General features: G+C 39.2%; 1 long non-coding RNA gene across 1 annotated transcript; it reads left to right on the forward strand.

Moving 5' to 3' along the window:
- Positions 1-938: 938 nt before the first annotated feature.
- Positions 939-3683, forward strand: LOC111271470 (uncharacterized). The gene is made up of 3 exons (XR_002686882.2): positions 939-1297; positions 2800-3126; positions 3395-3683. It is a non-coding gene; the product is annotated as an uncharacterized LOC111271470 (long non-coding RNA).
- The last annotated feature ends 11321 nt before the right edge of the window (positions 3684-15004 follow it).

Genomic DNA, 15004 nt, shown 5'->3' on the forward strand with positions numbered 1-15004 from the left:
CTAACTGGAGGCCAATTTCTTATTATCACTTTCTGAACAAAATAGCTGAGCGCCATTTTTTTCCTTGTTTTTGTATATTTGTGAAGTTCATTTCTTTGGTCTCAATATTTTCTGCTAAATGGACCTAATCTTAAGTAAGCTCAGCCAAGTAGGAGCAGCCTATCTTAAAATATTTAGAAATATTCGTCTTCGATGTTTGGTAGTGTAGTTAGACATTGAAAAAATATGTGATATGATCCACTGTCACGTCCTCTTCGGAATATTATGGGGTCTGTAGAACAGCGCTTCGTGTCGTGTTTTTATAAGGGGTAGCTCACCACGCTCTCACTGTAGTACAAGCCTGTCGAATAGGGCTCATTTAATATCAGCCTTTATACAGAGATTCATTCTGTCGTCTCCGCTACTCCAAAATAGCCTTCAATGTAAAAATCGTATCAAATAAATATCGTTTTTTTTTAAAGGTAATCAATTGAATTCGAAATAATTGCTTGAAGATAAACTGGGCTGTTGCACTTGTCGATCAAAAGCGGCGTCGAGATTTTACGGCCTGACCATTGTGCAAGCATTGTCGGATAAATTAAAGTCGCTTGGTAATCGTTTTGACTAGCAAGAAAGCTGAGTCGAATAGGTTCGATTGGAAACCGATAAACGAACCCGGAAAACGATAGGGAAGACCTGCGTCGCAAAAACATTTTGGGGTAGCATATAATACGGTTCCTTCGTTCATCAGAGTGGTAGTACTCTAGTATGTTACGTATCTATTACTTGCTTTCCTTTATTGACCATACGTGGCGGACAGATACCACTCTCCAGGCATAGTAAGGTATATGAAGGCGGCGATTCTGAAATTGTTTCGAGATCTGTATCTGGCTCTGACGTAACTGTACTTCTTTGACCTTTTTAATCCAAATGCTGCAAAAAATTGGTTTGCTCGCATGATTCTCTCCCGTTAGAGTTGTGTGATCATAAACAGGCTAAACAATTCATCCGACAGTGGTTTGGCTCAAGGTATTTTACTGTACTGGTTAATCGGAGTCATCACATGTGGGAAATAACGAACCGTACCCGTATGATGAAGACTGATCTTTGAGCTGTCTGTGTCATTACGAATTGTGGTACGTTAGAAAAATACGCCAGACAGCTAAAAGTTGGTTCGGTTTGAAGGATGCTAAAGGAAATAATCTACGATTAGTCCGCTGTATGAAGTCGGCCTTATAGCGTCGGAGTGCTTGCCCCACCTTAAAGCCTATTGACAAGTATTTAATTGTCGAGATGGAATTGAATAATGTCAAGCTGGGTAAGCTGGCATTCGATCATAGCGATGACATGAGTATGCGCAGATTTATAGGTATAGTTCTGTCCCGGACTCGTGCCTACAATAAGAATTATATATATATATATATCAAGTATTTACGGTAATATCTCTGTTAAGCCAATCAGGTCCATCGGTCAGGTCAAACGCCAACATCTCTTTTAAGTGCACGATGATGGCTCAAGGCCACGACGCATAAAAAACTAAATTTACTTCTTTTGATATTGCTTGTGAAGTTTTTTTTGCCGCACATTATATGCGACCCCTCTTGCGCGACTACATACTAATAGTTATCCCATTGCGGTGGCTCCTTCTACCGTTGTTAGGAATTCTGTTACCTTTTGGCGGTTATTTCACCACTGTATTATAGTCCTAATATGGAACTTGATTCGTGTTCTATCTAACATGGGTTGTAGCTCCGGTGCAAACTTACGTACTAACAGCTATCGTATTGCAACTGTGTAGACACTCCTCCACCTTAATTCTTCAGCCCGCAATAGGTATCTTGTTGCAGATATTGGATCACACTATTTCAACTAGCCAATTACTTTAATAGGGTCAAGCTTACTTCATGGCTCCTAGATCTCCCTTTCGTTATCCTAGCTTGGTGATTTGATACACGCAACTTAATGCCTCTTGGGCCATACGCAAATCGAAACTTAAACCGATAACCGAACCGTAGATCGAACAGAGGCCAACATGGCTAAAGCTAATTCGTAGTATTCCCCCCCCGAAAGCTAATTCGTAGGAATAGTATAAAACGATTCGGTTATTGTGTCGCAATGATTCCGCTACCCCACTGAAATACTCCGGTAGCTTTGCAGTCTAATTTTTCGATAGACCTTTTGTAATAAATATGTTTATGTTAGCATACCTTGAAACTGTTTCGACATTTCATTCAGCGCAGACCCAAAGCAATCATACTATCCAGTTCTAAACAACAGAAAATAAACGTTCCCACCAAACGTCCTAGTTTTTTTCTTTTCAAATACAGATCATGTCCAATGTAAGCACGTGATCGAAGAGGGCATGTCAATCTTAACTACAAGGGCCGTTACTATTTCTACACTAATCTGTCTAATCAGCGAGGAAACAGGAGCTAGTAAGTTAATATCGACCATGAGATTCCTCCTATTCTACAAAAACGGACGGTTTACATGAACGCTGTATAAAAGTCTGCACAGAACCTTTGTGCGCACGAATCATCTGTACTGGCACCACTGGAATTGATCTCTTGCAGCACATTCTTATTTATTTATTCTGTGAAACCAAAAATGGAAGATCCTTCATAATGAAGCATGACGAGCTATGTTAAAAAAACTATTTTGAATCATCCCAAATTGATCCCTTGAAGTGGTCCAATTGAGGTGGCCTTTGGCGAATGGCAACGAGAAGAATTGCGCTTAAGATGTAACTCTTTTTCCGGAAGAGTTTGTGCTTCACTCCATAGAGTTGTTTGTTTGTTTGTTTTTTTCCGACTTTTACAGGAACTTACTTTTCTTCATGCGAAAGTTCAGGAGGTGCAGCTGGGGTTTACTTTTACTGAGAAACTGCTGCGGAATGCCTTTATGGAACTTTAAGTGGAGGAGTCGTGCCGAACTGGATCAGGGTAGAATACACGTCAAATTGAAGATGCGTAAGGGCTTTTTTGGATCACAATCGATAAATCTCGACTAACTACATATAAATGCAATATACGTCCCTATATTTGGAGTGAATATCTTGGTGTGAAAATGGTTAGAATCTCATTAACGGTTTCGCCTCGCCCCTGTGACAGCAAAATAAAAGTCGACGTGCTTCTGTAAGCATAAGTAGTAGGTATCAAAATTGCGAAAATTTCATTGAATAATCATTTTCAAGAATAAATGATTTTTTAAACAAAATACTAATATATAGATAAAGTGCCTCTTTATTGACGGCAATCCTTTACGCCAGTCAATAAAACTTAATGATGTGAGTATAAACTCAATATATGTTCCTATACCTAAAAATTTCGGATATTTCGGCGGCAAAAAGAAAAAAAAATTAGTTATCGTAATGTTCTTGCCTATGTGATTACTCTAGGATGAAATCTTTTTCTAGGGTTAAAAAGATGGCCAGAGCGACCAGTCGAACACAATCGATCCTGACAGCAGTCGAAAGTTTTCGATGAGCCGTATCGATATCCAATACATGTACATATACCGAAATCTAAGTTTTCGGATCGAAACTGTCGCTTGAAAGACGAAAACTGGATATGACGTTTTATGTGAAAGAAATTTTTCGGACACCAATTAATTTATCTCGACAGACCTTTGCGTAAAATTGATATTTTAGAAAAACAGTTGAATAAATCCTATCGGTCGTTTCGATGCATGTGTGCAACTGAAAATTGCGTTTCGGGTGTTTTTTTGTAATTTTCTATTAACTGGCCAATTAAAGTGATAAATAGAGTTGATTACCATGATAAAAATACCCAATTTATTTGCAGAAAATAACGTCAAGGAAGAGATGTACATATTTGTTATAGGTTTTGGTAATGTACCAGAAACAGAATCAAGATGCCGAAGTACACTTAACGAATATTTGTGTTTCCGTTTCATGTAATTACATGTCACTCTTTATTAATGGAAGAAAATTAAAAAAGATAAAAAAAAAAGCCTGGCAAGCATATTATATTAAGCTTCTACGTTAATCACAGAGGGGTAGTGGGTTAAACGGACCAGAGTAATTGCAATGGGCTAGGTGTTGATGCGTATTTATTATAGTTTAAATTAAATCGGGTGTAACATCAACAAATCAGATAAATCAATGGCAAAACAGGCGTGGGGCGAAGCTCGTCTGTCGGTCTATGAAACATATATATATATATATAGTCTCGCCAGTGCACTATCGGTGCGTTCTGGCGTTATTTTTTTTGCTTCTTTAGAGAAACATGGTGCGTCTGTTCGCGTTTGGACTAATGCACATAAGTTCTCCTGGCTGATATCCATAAGCTCTATATATAGTCAGCTTCGTAAGGTTTAAACAAAGAATCCTATGCTAACATCGCACATAAATAATGCGTGATTTGTCTTGGAAATGTCATGAATAAGTTGGCGAATCGGTAAGTCTTCTTTTCCTCCTGCAAACTGACACTGTGATCTTCCATCATATGATTCACGCAAACAAAATGTTTTTAATTGCCAAATCTTACATATTCTGTTCTTTCTCAAGTTCGTAAGTATGAGTAATACCGCACATTCAAGTTCGGGACAAAACGTTATCCACGATATATCCTTTGTTTCCATAGCAGTGCAACGGTGATGTGTTTACCTACTAACCGAGATGCAAAAATGGTCCAGGATCGAATCTGGGCGTCGATTACTACACCCTGATTTTCTAACAAATTTCCGAACAATAGGAAGGATGATAAGTATTAACATCGTTCCTTTTTCTATTTTGTTCCTTTAGATTGATGATATTAAGCCCCTTTTCCTTGGAGTAATGCTGAAACAACATGATGAAACTTATCGTCAAAAAAGAGCTAAGAATCAGCTATAAAAAAAAGGGACGAGAAGCTACAGGTTTAAGCTTATGAACGTTTCTTGGTTTCGTAGAAAAGCTTTAATAAAAGCGCACAGATCGCTCAATTTTTGCAAATGCGTTCCGCCAGATCATGGAAACAATTTGATGGGGAATTTGACGTCTTCGATTTTAATATCTAACGCATTTCTATGTACAATATGTCATGTACGGGTTGCTGTTTGATAGATTTTTGTCAATACATATTTGGCGAAGCCCAGCCACAGGTCTAGAATAATTTGACTATGCTTCTTATTATACTAATATATGTTTCTTTAACAAACCTTCTATTTCGTTAGTTATCAATTGCTATATCTGGGCCTAGAGCTGTCAAATAGAAACTATAAGGCTTATTCTCTGTACGAAAAGATTGTAAGTTTTGACAAAAGCCAGTCATAATCTTTCTCCAATATAGCTGTGTTCTTCTACCCGAAATAATTAACATGCAAAAAAAAGCGTTCTTACGGCCGGTTAGTAACGTATCGTTTGTTTTGCTCGAATTACTTTATGCACCCGAAATAGCTTTATTGCGTGATACAGGCAGCTGTCCTTTCAACGCAGCTGCACCAACACAGATCGTGTTATATCAACCTACATCCTCTCTAGGGGCTTCAAAAACAGGCTTTTTTTTTTACATTAAGTAGGAGGCTTTCACAAGTTCAGTAATTCTCGTCTGGCGCCTGCTTTTGGCTCAGGCTCGCCGTCACAGGTGATTGGTCACAAAAGCAATCGCAAGTTGCCAAGCGATGATTCTGAAAGTTGCTGAAGGAAATCGAATTAGAAATGAAGAAGGGAATAAGGTAATTTATATATATATATATATATATATATAGTTGAGAAATATACGATCATAGTATACTTTGAGCACATATAATTTCGCTCTTCTGAGGTACAAATGATAATCTCTGGTAGAAGTGCGTGATGATAATGCTGATGGTTAGGTAGCTGTACTCAGTGATAACGTTTAGTTATTCTTTCGGATCGTTGCCTAACGGATGGCTTTAATTTATAGCCAAACCTCATTTGGTAGTCGTATTTTGGATTGAAGTCGATCTGAGATGTATAATGGCAGGAATTCGCCGTTGTTAAGTTGACGCATAATTTGTTCTTAGCCAATTACGTATCTGTCGTAGCTAAATTAAATAACTTTTAAGTGTTTTCCAATTAGAAACGTGATTCACTTAATTTTACGTGATATGGTAATTAACAAGCTGTTGTGTTTAACTTCCATCATAGGATTGAGCTGTTTTATCGCTGTTACGATTGGGTGCCAAGTGAGCGTTGTGGATTTTCTTAGCTCAGAGATAATTTTCAATGGACAACAGGGCTATTTCACTACGAGAATATATGCATATACAAACGTGTACATACGGGCAGTTAGGGTTGCAGATTTGCGTTTTTTTTTTTCTCTAGCTAAACGATAAATATCGATAAGATCGTGATTCGTTCTTATACTTGACCCCGTGGAAGCCACCTAATATTAAGTAAGTAATTACCCAGGGGGTTAAGGACCGTCTTCTCCACAATAATTAAACTTGCAGTTCAGTGACGCCGCTATGAAACGTCGAGCGTCCCTATTCATATCGCTAGTGTTATCCTTTGCTTGGCTATTTATCTTTTTTTTTTTTTTTACTAAACTAACAGCATCTTCATAGAACAATGTGCAGTGTATATTTCCGCTAAGGACACATTACGATGCATCAACTCGATACCGTAATGAGTGCTTTTTGTAAAATATCTTGGCAAAAATTAGGCGCTATTCTTAAACACGAAGCAATTAACACTGGAAGCGCAGGACATCAGCAGCTGCTTTATTCCTAATGATTCCCGCACATTATCTTCATGTTATTAAAGCCTAAAAATAGAATCGATTTCGAAATAATTGCTCAAGGACTTTTTGGACTACTGCACTTGTCGATCAAAGCGTCGAGTTTTTTTTCGTCTAAGGACTGACTTGTTGGGCAGGCATTCTCGGATAGAGTAAAGTCGTCTAGTAATCGGTTTTACTATTTATAAAGTTGGCAAAGTTAGAATTTATAAGATGGGTCGACTATAAATTTCCGATAATTTAAGTCATTACTGCGATAGGTATTGTAAACGTTTAGCCTGAGCTCGCTTGCTACAGATGAAGCTCTGTAATCGAAAAAGCTGTGTAGCTTACACGGGTTTCTCCGGTATCAAAATATAGAATAAAGGAACTAAGGGAAGTATCCAATTATGTTTATCAAAATAGTTATAGAGCTTTGGGTCCGAAGATCTCTATTTAAATCACAACTTACATTTTGGACAACTACAAGAAGCGGACCGCGATGAACTATAGACCTTAATGCCAAGGTAGTTCGACCCAATCACCTCAAAAGCTCAGTCGATTTAAATATGAGAGTTATTTGTGCCGTTGTTACGAATCGTCCGTGTGTGTTTACTAGGGATTATATTAGGCACAAAGCTAGGATAAATGTTATTGCTAACCGCTTGATTACAGGCACATCCTTGCTTGCCAGGCAGGAAAAGGAAACGATTCCTGCATGTGGTTGGTGGATTTAAAGAAGGACTTCTTTACAATAATATTTAGCGCCAGAAAATGTGAATAAGACCTGATTATTGTACTTTTCGGAAACAGAAAATGGCAACTTATAACAAAATGTAGAGACCCAAAAACGGGTCTCCTAAAGTATCTCCTTTATGGATGGCTCCACGAAACCGAGAGCCTGTCTGCTGTTCAAACGATAGATGAAGGCCACATATAAACGAAATAAGTTAGTTTTTTAGCACCAGCTGAAACGTGAGGAACAAATAAATTGTCCTGTGAAAGAACAATCGGTTGTTTACATGAAATGAAGCCTATAAGTTACAGAGATCTCATAGCACAAAAGATCGTCTTCTCATGATGGCATTGTGGGGTCGAGAGACTAATGCCCTTTAGAGAGTGCATTGAAAGCCTTAACAGGAAAATTCCATTGCATCATGGCTTCCTTTAGAAGCTCTGCCCTTCTCCTTGAACTTAGCTTTAAGGGCGAGGAACCTTTGGCGAGGAACGCTGTGTAGCTACGATGTGCCCGCCAGTGGGTTTTTGCAGCGGTTGTCCAGGTTGTTGGGCTCTGCTCCCTCCTTGGGCCTCGACGATGTTCTTAACGTGAGCCCTGCTGCTTTTGACGCTTTGTGCGGCTTAGCTAAAGCAATTAGCTGAAGCCCCTTTTAGTCTCAGTCGAGGCCCATCCTTGAGATTCGACAAGGACGTTCATGCTTAGCCTGCTCTGTTTACAGGGTCTTACAAAACAAATCCTTCAGGCGCCTCTGCCCAACAGTATGTTGTCTCGTCAACAGTTGCGATTGCAGCTGCTGATGTTCACCGATTTGCTGGTATGCATTTAGTGCTCCAACCCATTTTCCCACTAGACCGTGTTGCGACCCGTGTTTTACCGTGTGAACATGCACACGAGACTGGTGTAAACGTCACTGAACGGCCACTACATGTACTTTCCACAAATTTCAAGCATGCGATATCTTGTTTTAAGATAATTAAACAAACTTATTATTGTAAAATTAACCGACTGGATTTATGATTTTATATTTATTTTATATATGCATGTTTCTATATAAACATGCAAGCCAACGTGATTTTCGTTCATTAAAGTGAAGAACACGCCGAGAAGGTTATTTTAATTTGTTGGAATAGTAAATTATCTAGCAAATAATCGTGAACTGGTTTTAAGCCGAACTATCATCTATGGAGCTGGATGGAGAAGTCTGAATGAGAAGATGAATAGTCAGTCTGATTGAAGCACAGGTCGATTGGTTGCATACCAAGTATGGCTATTATTGTGAACGCTTTTTTCTATTCAAATGTACAACACAGTACTCTACAACCCAGTATAGTAGGCACGTGTTGAGACTCATATTATTTTAGACGTTACGTTATTACTCACGTTATCTGTATTGATAAGATCGCCCTCGAATGAATTTTTTTAATTTTTTTTTTTTAAATCTTTTTAAGTAGAAGTGTATTGGATCAACAAACATGTTGTTTTGCCCTTTCTACACTTTACTACAATCGTAGTAGTAACGTTAAAGCATGTACAATTGGTATTGAAAACGTATCTCGGCACCTGGGTGAGATGTTAATAAAAAGTAAACTTTCCGTCTTACGTGTGTGCCGTTAGTTTTGAAAGACATATCTGGAATATGGCTGAAAAAAAACAAGACAATTTATAATATCGAAATTATTTTAAACTACATCAAATGGAACAGCTAGTGAAATTTAAAATCCAATTATGTCGCTACCTAAAAGCGTGTCTGTATATTTCGCCTCAGCCTTTTTTTATTTAAAATTAAATTATAAAAACTACTTGAGAAATGTGACTTCCGGAAACGTCGAACTCTGGATAATTTTTTATAGAGGTTGCGCATCTTTTAGAAGCCAGCCTCTAAGTGGGTACCATGCGTCATAAGAGATAGATAATTTTCGGTCCCGCATTTAAATACTGTTGTATTAAAGGATTGTTTTCGCAGAAATGGTTATGTCAACATAACTGTGATCTGTCAGGATATATAAGGACTATGTTAACTGTTATTTTGTTACTTGTACCAATATTGATTCCTGCTCGGTAGGAAGCATGCACTCAGATACAATCCTATTCAAACCCTTATTTATCCTTTAAACATTAAAAGGCCGTGTGCAAAGTTGCAGTTTTACTTAAAATTTAAGGATAATCTTGAGAATTGGCATGCATGAGCCGATTATGAGTATAACTATGAGTTCAAATACTCACTTGCTGCCTCCGTTCTGTAATTAAATTAGCTGACTGTTTAGCGTTAGAAAAAGTCCTATATGCGTACATGTTGCATCGTTGCTGGTTGCTCTATTCCTTTGAGACCACATATACGGGGCGGCTACCTACATGAAAACATGCCAATTGTTGTTTTGACCAGGCGTTTGTTGGCATCCGATATATATGCCAACATGGGGTTTCTTTAACACTGTCGCCTACTAACAGTGGCAGATAGCGAGGCGTGATTTATTTATTGGCCTATCCATCCCCAATAATGCCACATTACTTCACTCATAATACACACAGCAATAAATAAATGTACGGACCCTCGAGGACGTGGCATGTCCTTCGTAGCAGTGACGACCCATGGCTAAAAGCCGCACGACGAGTAGAAAATAGGCTAGTCCAGGGCTCGTCTTTTCTTTCTTTAAGGAACTTTCAAGAGTAGCAACAAATGGAAAGAGGAGAATCAAGAACAAGGACAAGGACAATGCTGTCCGCCGTTAGCAACTAAGTGCAGCTGAGTGATGACAGAGGCACTATTAGCAAGTGCTCGGCGATGGAGTTCATCGACCCTCCACTCCCCTATTCGCGCTAGGGTTTAACATGGCTCTAGGACTTACAGGACGACAGAACTCGGACTCTGGGAAAAAAGCCAACTGTTGATCGAGCTGTCCTAGCTCTGTAGTTGTTGCTATCGCTGTAGTTGAGTCTAGGCCTAACTTTGTTAATTGTATTCTGCTAAGATCATCGCGTTGACGCATGCAAATAATCGTCGTTCCGACGCTACCGTTGCCCATTTAACTCATTTTGTGTTGCGGTTCCTCTCGTCGTGATGTGGTGCAATTCAACCCTATGCGCCTTACGTCGTTCCATGTCGCTTCCAGCGCTTTATCACCAGCAGCGACCCCTGTAGCGAAAAAAACAAAAGGCATAATAGCTCTTGATTTTACTGTCTGTTCATACATCGTTTGCTTCTTAAGTTGGTTGTTAGCTGGCATGTAGCCTGTAGATAGCCTGGACCAGGTTATTGGCCAGCCGAATGTTGTTGTTGTAGTTTCAGTATAGGGGTCTCGATACCGTACAATCTACTTTGCCCGTCGTTGCATTCCGGTTGATATGATTGCTCCTATATAATTACAACCATAGTCGCTGAGTTTGCTGATTGCGTATAGTTGTTTAACACATTTTTTAGTTGTTTCTATCCAAGTAGGTTGTAAACAGCTTTTTACAGGGGTATGTATTGTTATAAAATTGGCTTCGTTATCCACTACATATGAACCTTCATTGATATTTTATATCGGCAGTACATGAAGTTGCTTATCGTGCACGAAATTTCTTAGCGACTTACCTATGGATACGTGCTAGAATTCAGCTAACAAGACGCATTGCTAGATCTGTTAACTTCTTGGAGTTTCCCGATAATTCATCTACCCGACTTAATTCATGTACGATTGGCTGGAAGTGATACGTGCAGGAGTGTTGCTCGTTCGCGAAGCATCTTTGATTTACTATGCGTTGTCGTAGGTGCAAGGAGATGTCATCAGTTCTTTGCTCGGGGTATAGTGGAAGACAACAAGATATCTACCTAAACGAACGAGATCCAAGAACCGAACGAGAGCAATTCTGCCGTCGTCTAAGATAGGACGGATGCCGCATACGCCAATGCAACCAATGAGCAGTCAAGAGAATTCGAGTGGCGGAGCCCGATTGTGACCGTCCGACTGCGGGGCTGTCCATCCGAAGCTGGCGGATGATCGAAATTGATCAACCGAATTGGTTACGCTGATCTTGTAATACTATTATTGGCCAAACGTGAAGCCCTCTCAGCGTAAGAAGAGGTCTACGAGAGCTCGCAGAAGAAGGAACTATTGGGGGGAAGCTGTCTGTCCACATATATGCGTATAGAAAAGGCAGATACGGAGGTTGGTAACCGAGAACCCAATGAACACAGACAAAATAATGCTGACGGGCGATTCCTGCGAGGCCTAGTCTGTCATCCTATTCTCGTGTCCTGTGCTCCTTCTATGGTAATGCTTGATCCTATCCTTTATTGTTGATGCTTTCACAATGCTACTAGACTTGTGTTAGGACAAGTTGTTGTAAAAATTGCCGTGCAAAAAAAACGGCGCTTGTCTGCCATTTGTCAATTTTCGTTGCCTGCAGTAAGGGTGCTGTCACTGAACTCCTGTAGAGACGACGCAATTCCTACGATGATTATATCTAGACCTATGTGGCACGGATATTAAGAAGATTGATTAGGCCAGACATATTTGAAAAATTTGATGGAAACTTTAACTCTACATATGTAACGTCTGGATTTAACAAAGACAAATAGATAATAGTTTGTATATAAACATGCGAAGTATCAGTACAGGCATAAGTATGATTTATGGATTCAAAATAGTATCACTTTGAGCCCTACAATGTTCGTTGGCAGGCTTTTGATCGGTAACTGAGAGGGCTACTTTTTAAAATCAATAAAGTTTCTATTCCGTACGGCCATTTCAAACAAGAATGAGCCAAAAGATTCATATGGCGGCTGTATAGCTCTAGCAGGATGCAACACTCTGTATAGACATTATTCAAGGTGAAGAACATTTGGAGCATTAAAGAACTTCGTAGTGGTGATCTTTAATGAAGACCGTAGCCGCCATATTTTTTTCGCTATAGAGCCAAACTGTTGATTTAGCAGTTTAACAATTTAACAGTTAGCAGAGGAATTGAAAAAGCACAGCATAAAAATGCGTCACTAATCTTCCTACCGAATATTCAGTTAAGGGGCGTCCGAAGACAAAGATTAGTAAATCATTACAAATAAGTTATAACTATTTGTCATGAAATTAAACAAAAAAAAAAAAAAACAGTGTAATTTAAAGCTAGTTTTTCTCGTAAAAACACACTTTTGTACAAGACCTTCTACCTTTGGCACCGAACAGTTGTATAGGAGCAGTCTCGACAAAACAATAACTCGTCAAATACCTTTTACTGCATTAGCGTCGTATCGGGTTGCTCATTGTACTTTTCTTTGCTTGCCTTCCTTTTTTCCGCGTTCAAAACCAGTTCATAAAGCATAATCTCGCCGCTAAGCGGATACAAAATGAACGGCACTTGTTCCTCAAACTCCGTACCGTTCATCTGCCCCGGGACGTTTTCGATCTCTAAACGATTGATAACTCCTCCGGCCTTTCTTCGAGGAAACTAGGGGGGAACTAAGTAAGTTGGGGCAAGGAGGGACACCTCCAGACTCAATATATCATCCCTTCAACGATGAAGCACCAAGCTTTCCGCAACGATGGCACTCTCTCGCGCAGCGACTCTGACAAGGCACCGTTTTTACTCGGTCAGTTCCTCTGCAGACGGCCACACTCACCTGAAGGTCTTTACAACATTAAGAGCTTTTTGCTAGGTGTTGGGAACTCAAGCCACCCCTGTCTTATATTGATGCCTGCTGTTATTCCAGAGCATGTGTTACGCGAGATTTGCATCTGCCCCTCCAGACAGACGATCCTGCTCTACGTTGTTTTACCTAGACACTCCGAGAGCCTCGCTGGGTCTTACAGCCATCTTGAAAGGGCTATAGATAGAGTCGCATTGTTCGCATAACCTTCTATGGGATCACTTACGAATAGAGCGTTTTGGTCCGAAATCGGTAGCGCGGCCGTTATTGATGGCTACAAAATAGGCAGCACAGAGAAATCGGAGAGATGTGTCGACAAAGCTAAACTAAATGACGAGACATCGTTAATCAACATCGAGATCTGAGTCCTATTGTTACCGACACCTTTTTCTCTGCATTCTTCGCGTCTCTGACTTTCGGTTAATTTGCGTGCTTAATGTAATCGTTTAGAATCATAGCTCCTATTACCTACAGAACCAACTATCAATCAGACCAGCTTGAATAAAGTAAAAAAAATTGTCATATTATACCGAAACTTTCCTGTGTTCTTAATATATAAAATTCAGACTTTTTTAGAATTGAGTTTATGTTTAATTAATATTAATGCGAAGATTTGAGTGACCGACTTTAGTTTGATGATAATTAAATAATTTAATAATAATTGTTATCATTATTATTATTTGGTTGCTACAATGGCGCTACTTTATATTTTCTGCGAATATATATATATATAAAATCCTGAAATATGTACAATTCATTGAGGAAGTACAAAATTTATATATACAATAGCATATGCACAACACTGTATATGTGCATGGTAAAAGTTCGAGGTTTTTTATCAGGGGTCACTTCCTACATAATAACGCTGTCTTGATCGTTGTGATTATCTCTTTAATGAAATACAAGCTTACGATAACAGTATTTCTACGAAACAACAACATTCACGATAGAATACGGGTTAGGTGTTAGAGGCACAGAGACTAGGTTAATGCATTACTCAGCCTGTTGTGGTTTTCAAAGAGTTACAAATGGCACCTCTACATCGTAAGCGGACATTGTTTGACAGAACATAAAAAAACTATCATAGTAGTTTTAATGTAAGTACTACTGTTCTTATTGTTAGACAAATCTCTTGAATCATCATAATGTTGTTTCTTTTTTTTGCCTAACTCTTCAGAGACTATGGCGACATTGAAAAACAGGTTTGTTGTTATCCCGGCCTCTGTGAAAATGCCTTCGCTCTAGAGCGAATCCCAAACAAGTCTCTAAAAAGCATTATAAGGCGAAACTGCTGTCAGAAGGAAGAGAATAGATATTAGTTCACAGTTACGCCGTACTGCGGTATCGGCCTGAAGACATTAGGGACGCTGCCGAAACATTGTCTTTTGTTGTTGCCAATCAAATTATTAAATGGCCATAGCCTGTTGATGCGAACGACGAATTAGAAAAAGACTAAGTTTCTGTAAGAATCTTGCGTTGAGCTTTCACGATAACAATTACATTATGGTAAGAGCAATTACAATTTCTTTAACACCAAAAATATCTTTTTCAGGCATAAGGAAAGGACGCAGTTGTAAAAGCGTCAGGTTGAGAAACGCTTGATAGAAACTTAAGAAGTATTACTTTGTTCCCGCTCTGTTGTTTTTCTCAGTTGTGCTTTTATTTCGAAACACTCAAAATCCATAGGAGTTGTTTAGAAACCCTTACACCATTTCTTACCTAGAAAAAAGATATTTCACTGCCTCTCAGACGCTGATACGGTTCTCGAAAGTCGTCCCTAGATTATGATCTTCAACACTACTGGTGCCGCTTCCCCACCATCATCTCCCTGTAATTTTTGTCCTAACATGTTCCCCTCCCCCCCCCCGAAAAGAACTGCAACTGCAACTTCTGTGTTTTTCCCCAACCATCGCCTATGTATATAGCTACAAATAGGGTATCATCTCAATGAAACGTCGTCGAACTTCTAGAGAGGATACG

This window comes from Varroa jacobsoni, unplaced genomic scaffold (assembly GCF_002532875.2).
Source record: "Varroa jacobsoni isolate VJ856 unplaced genomic scaffold, vjacob_1.0 contig00647, whole genome shotgun sequence".
Taxonomy (NCBI): domain Eukaryota; kingdom Metazoa; phylum Arthropoda; class Arachnida; order Mesostigmata; family Varroidae; genus Varroa; species Varroa jacobsoni.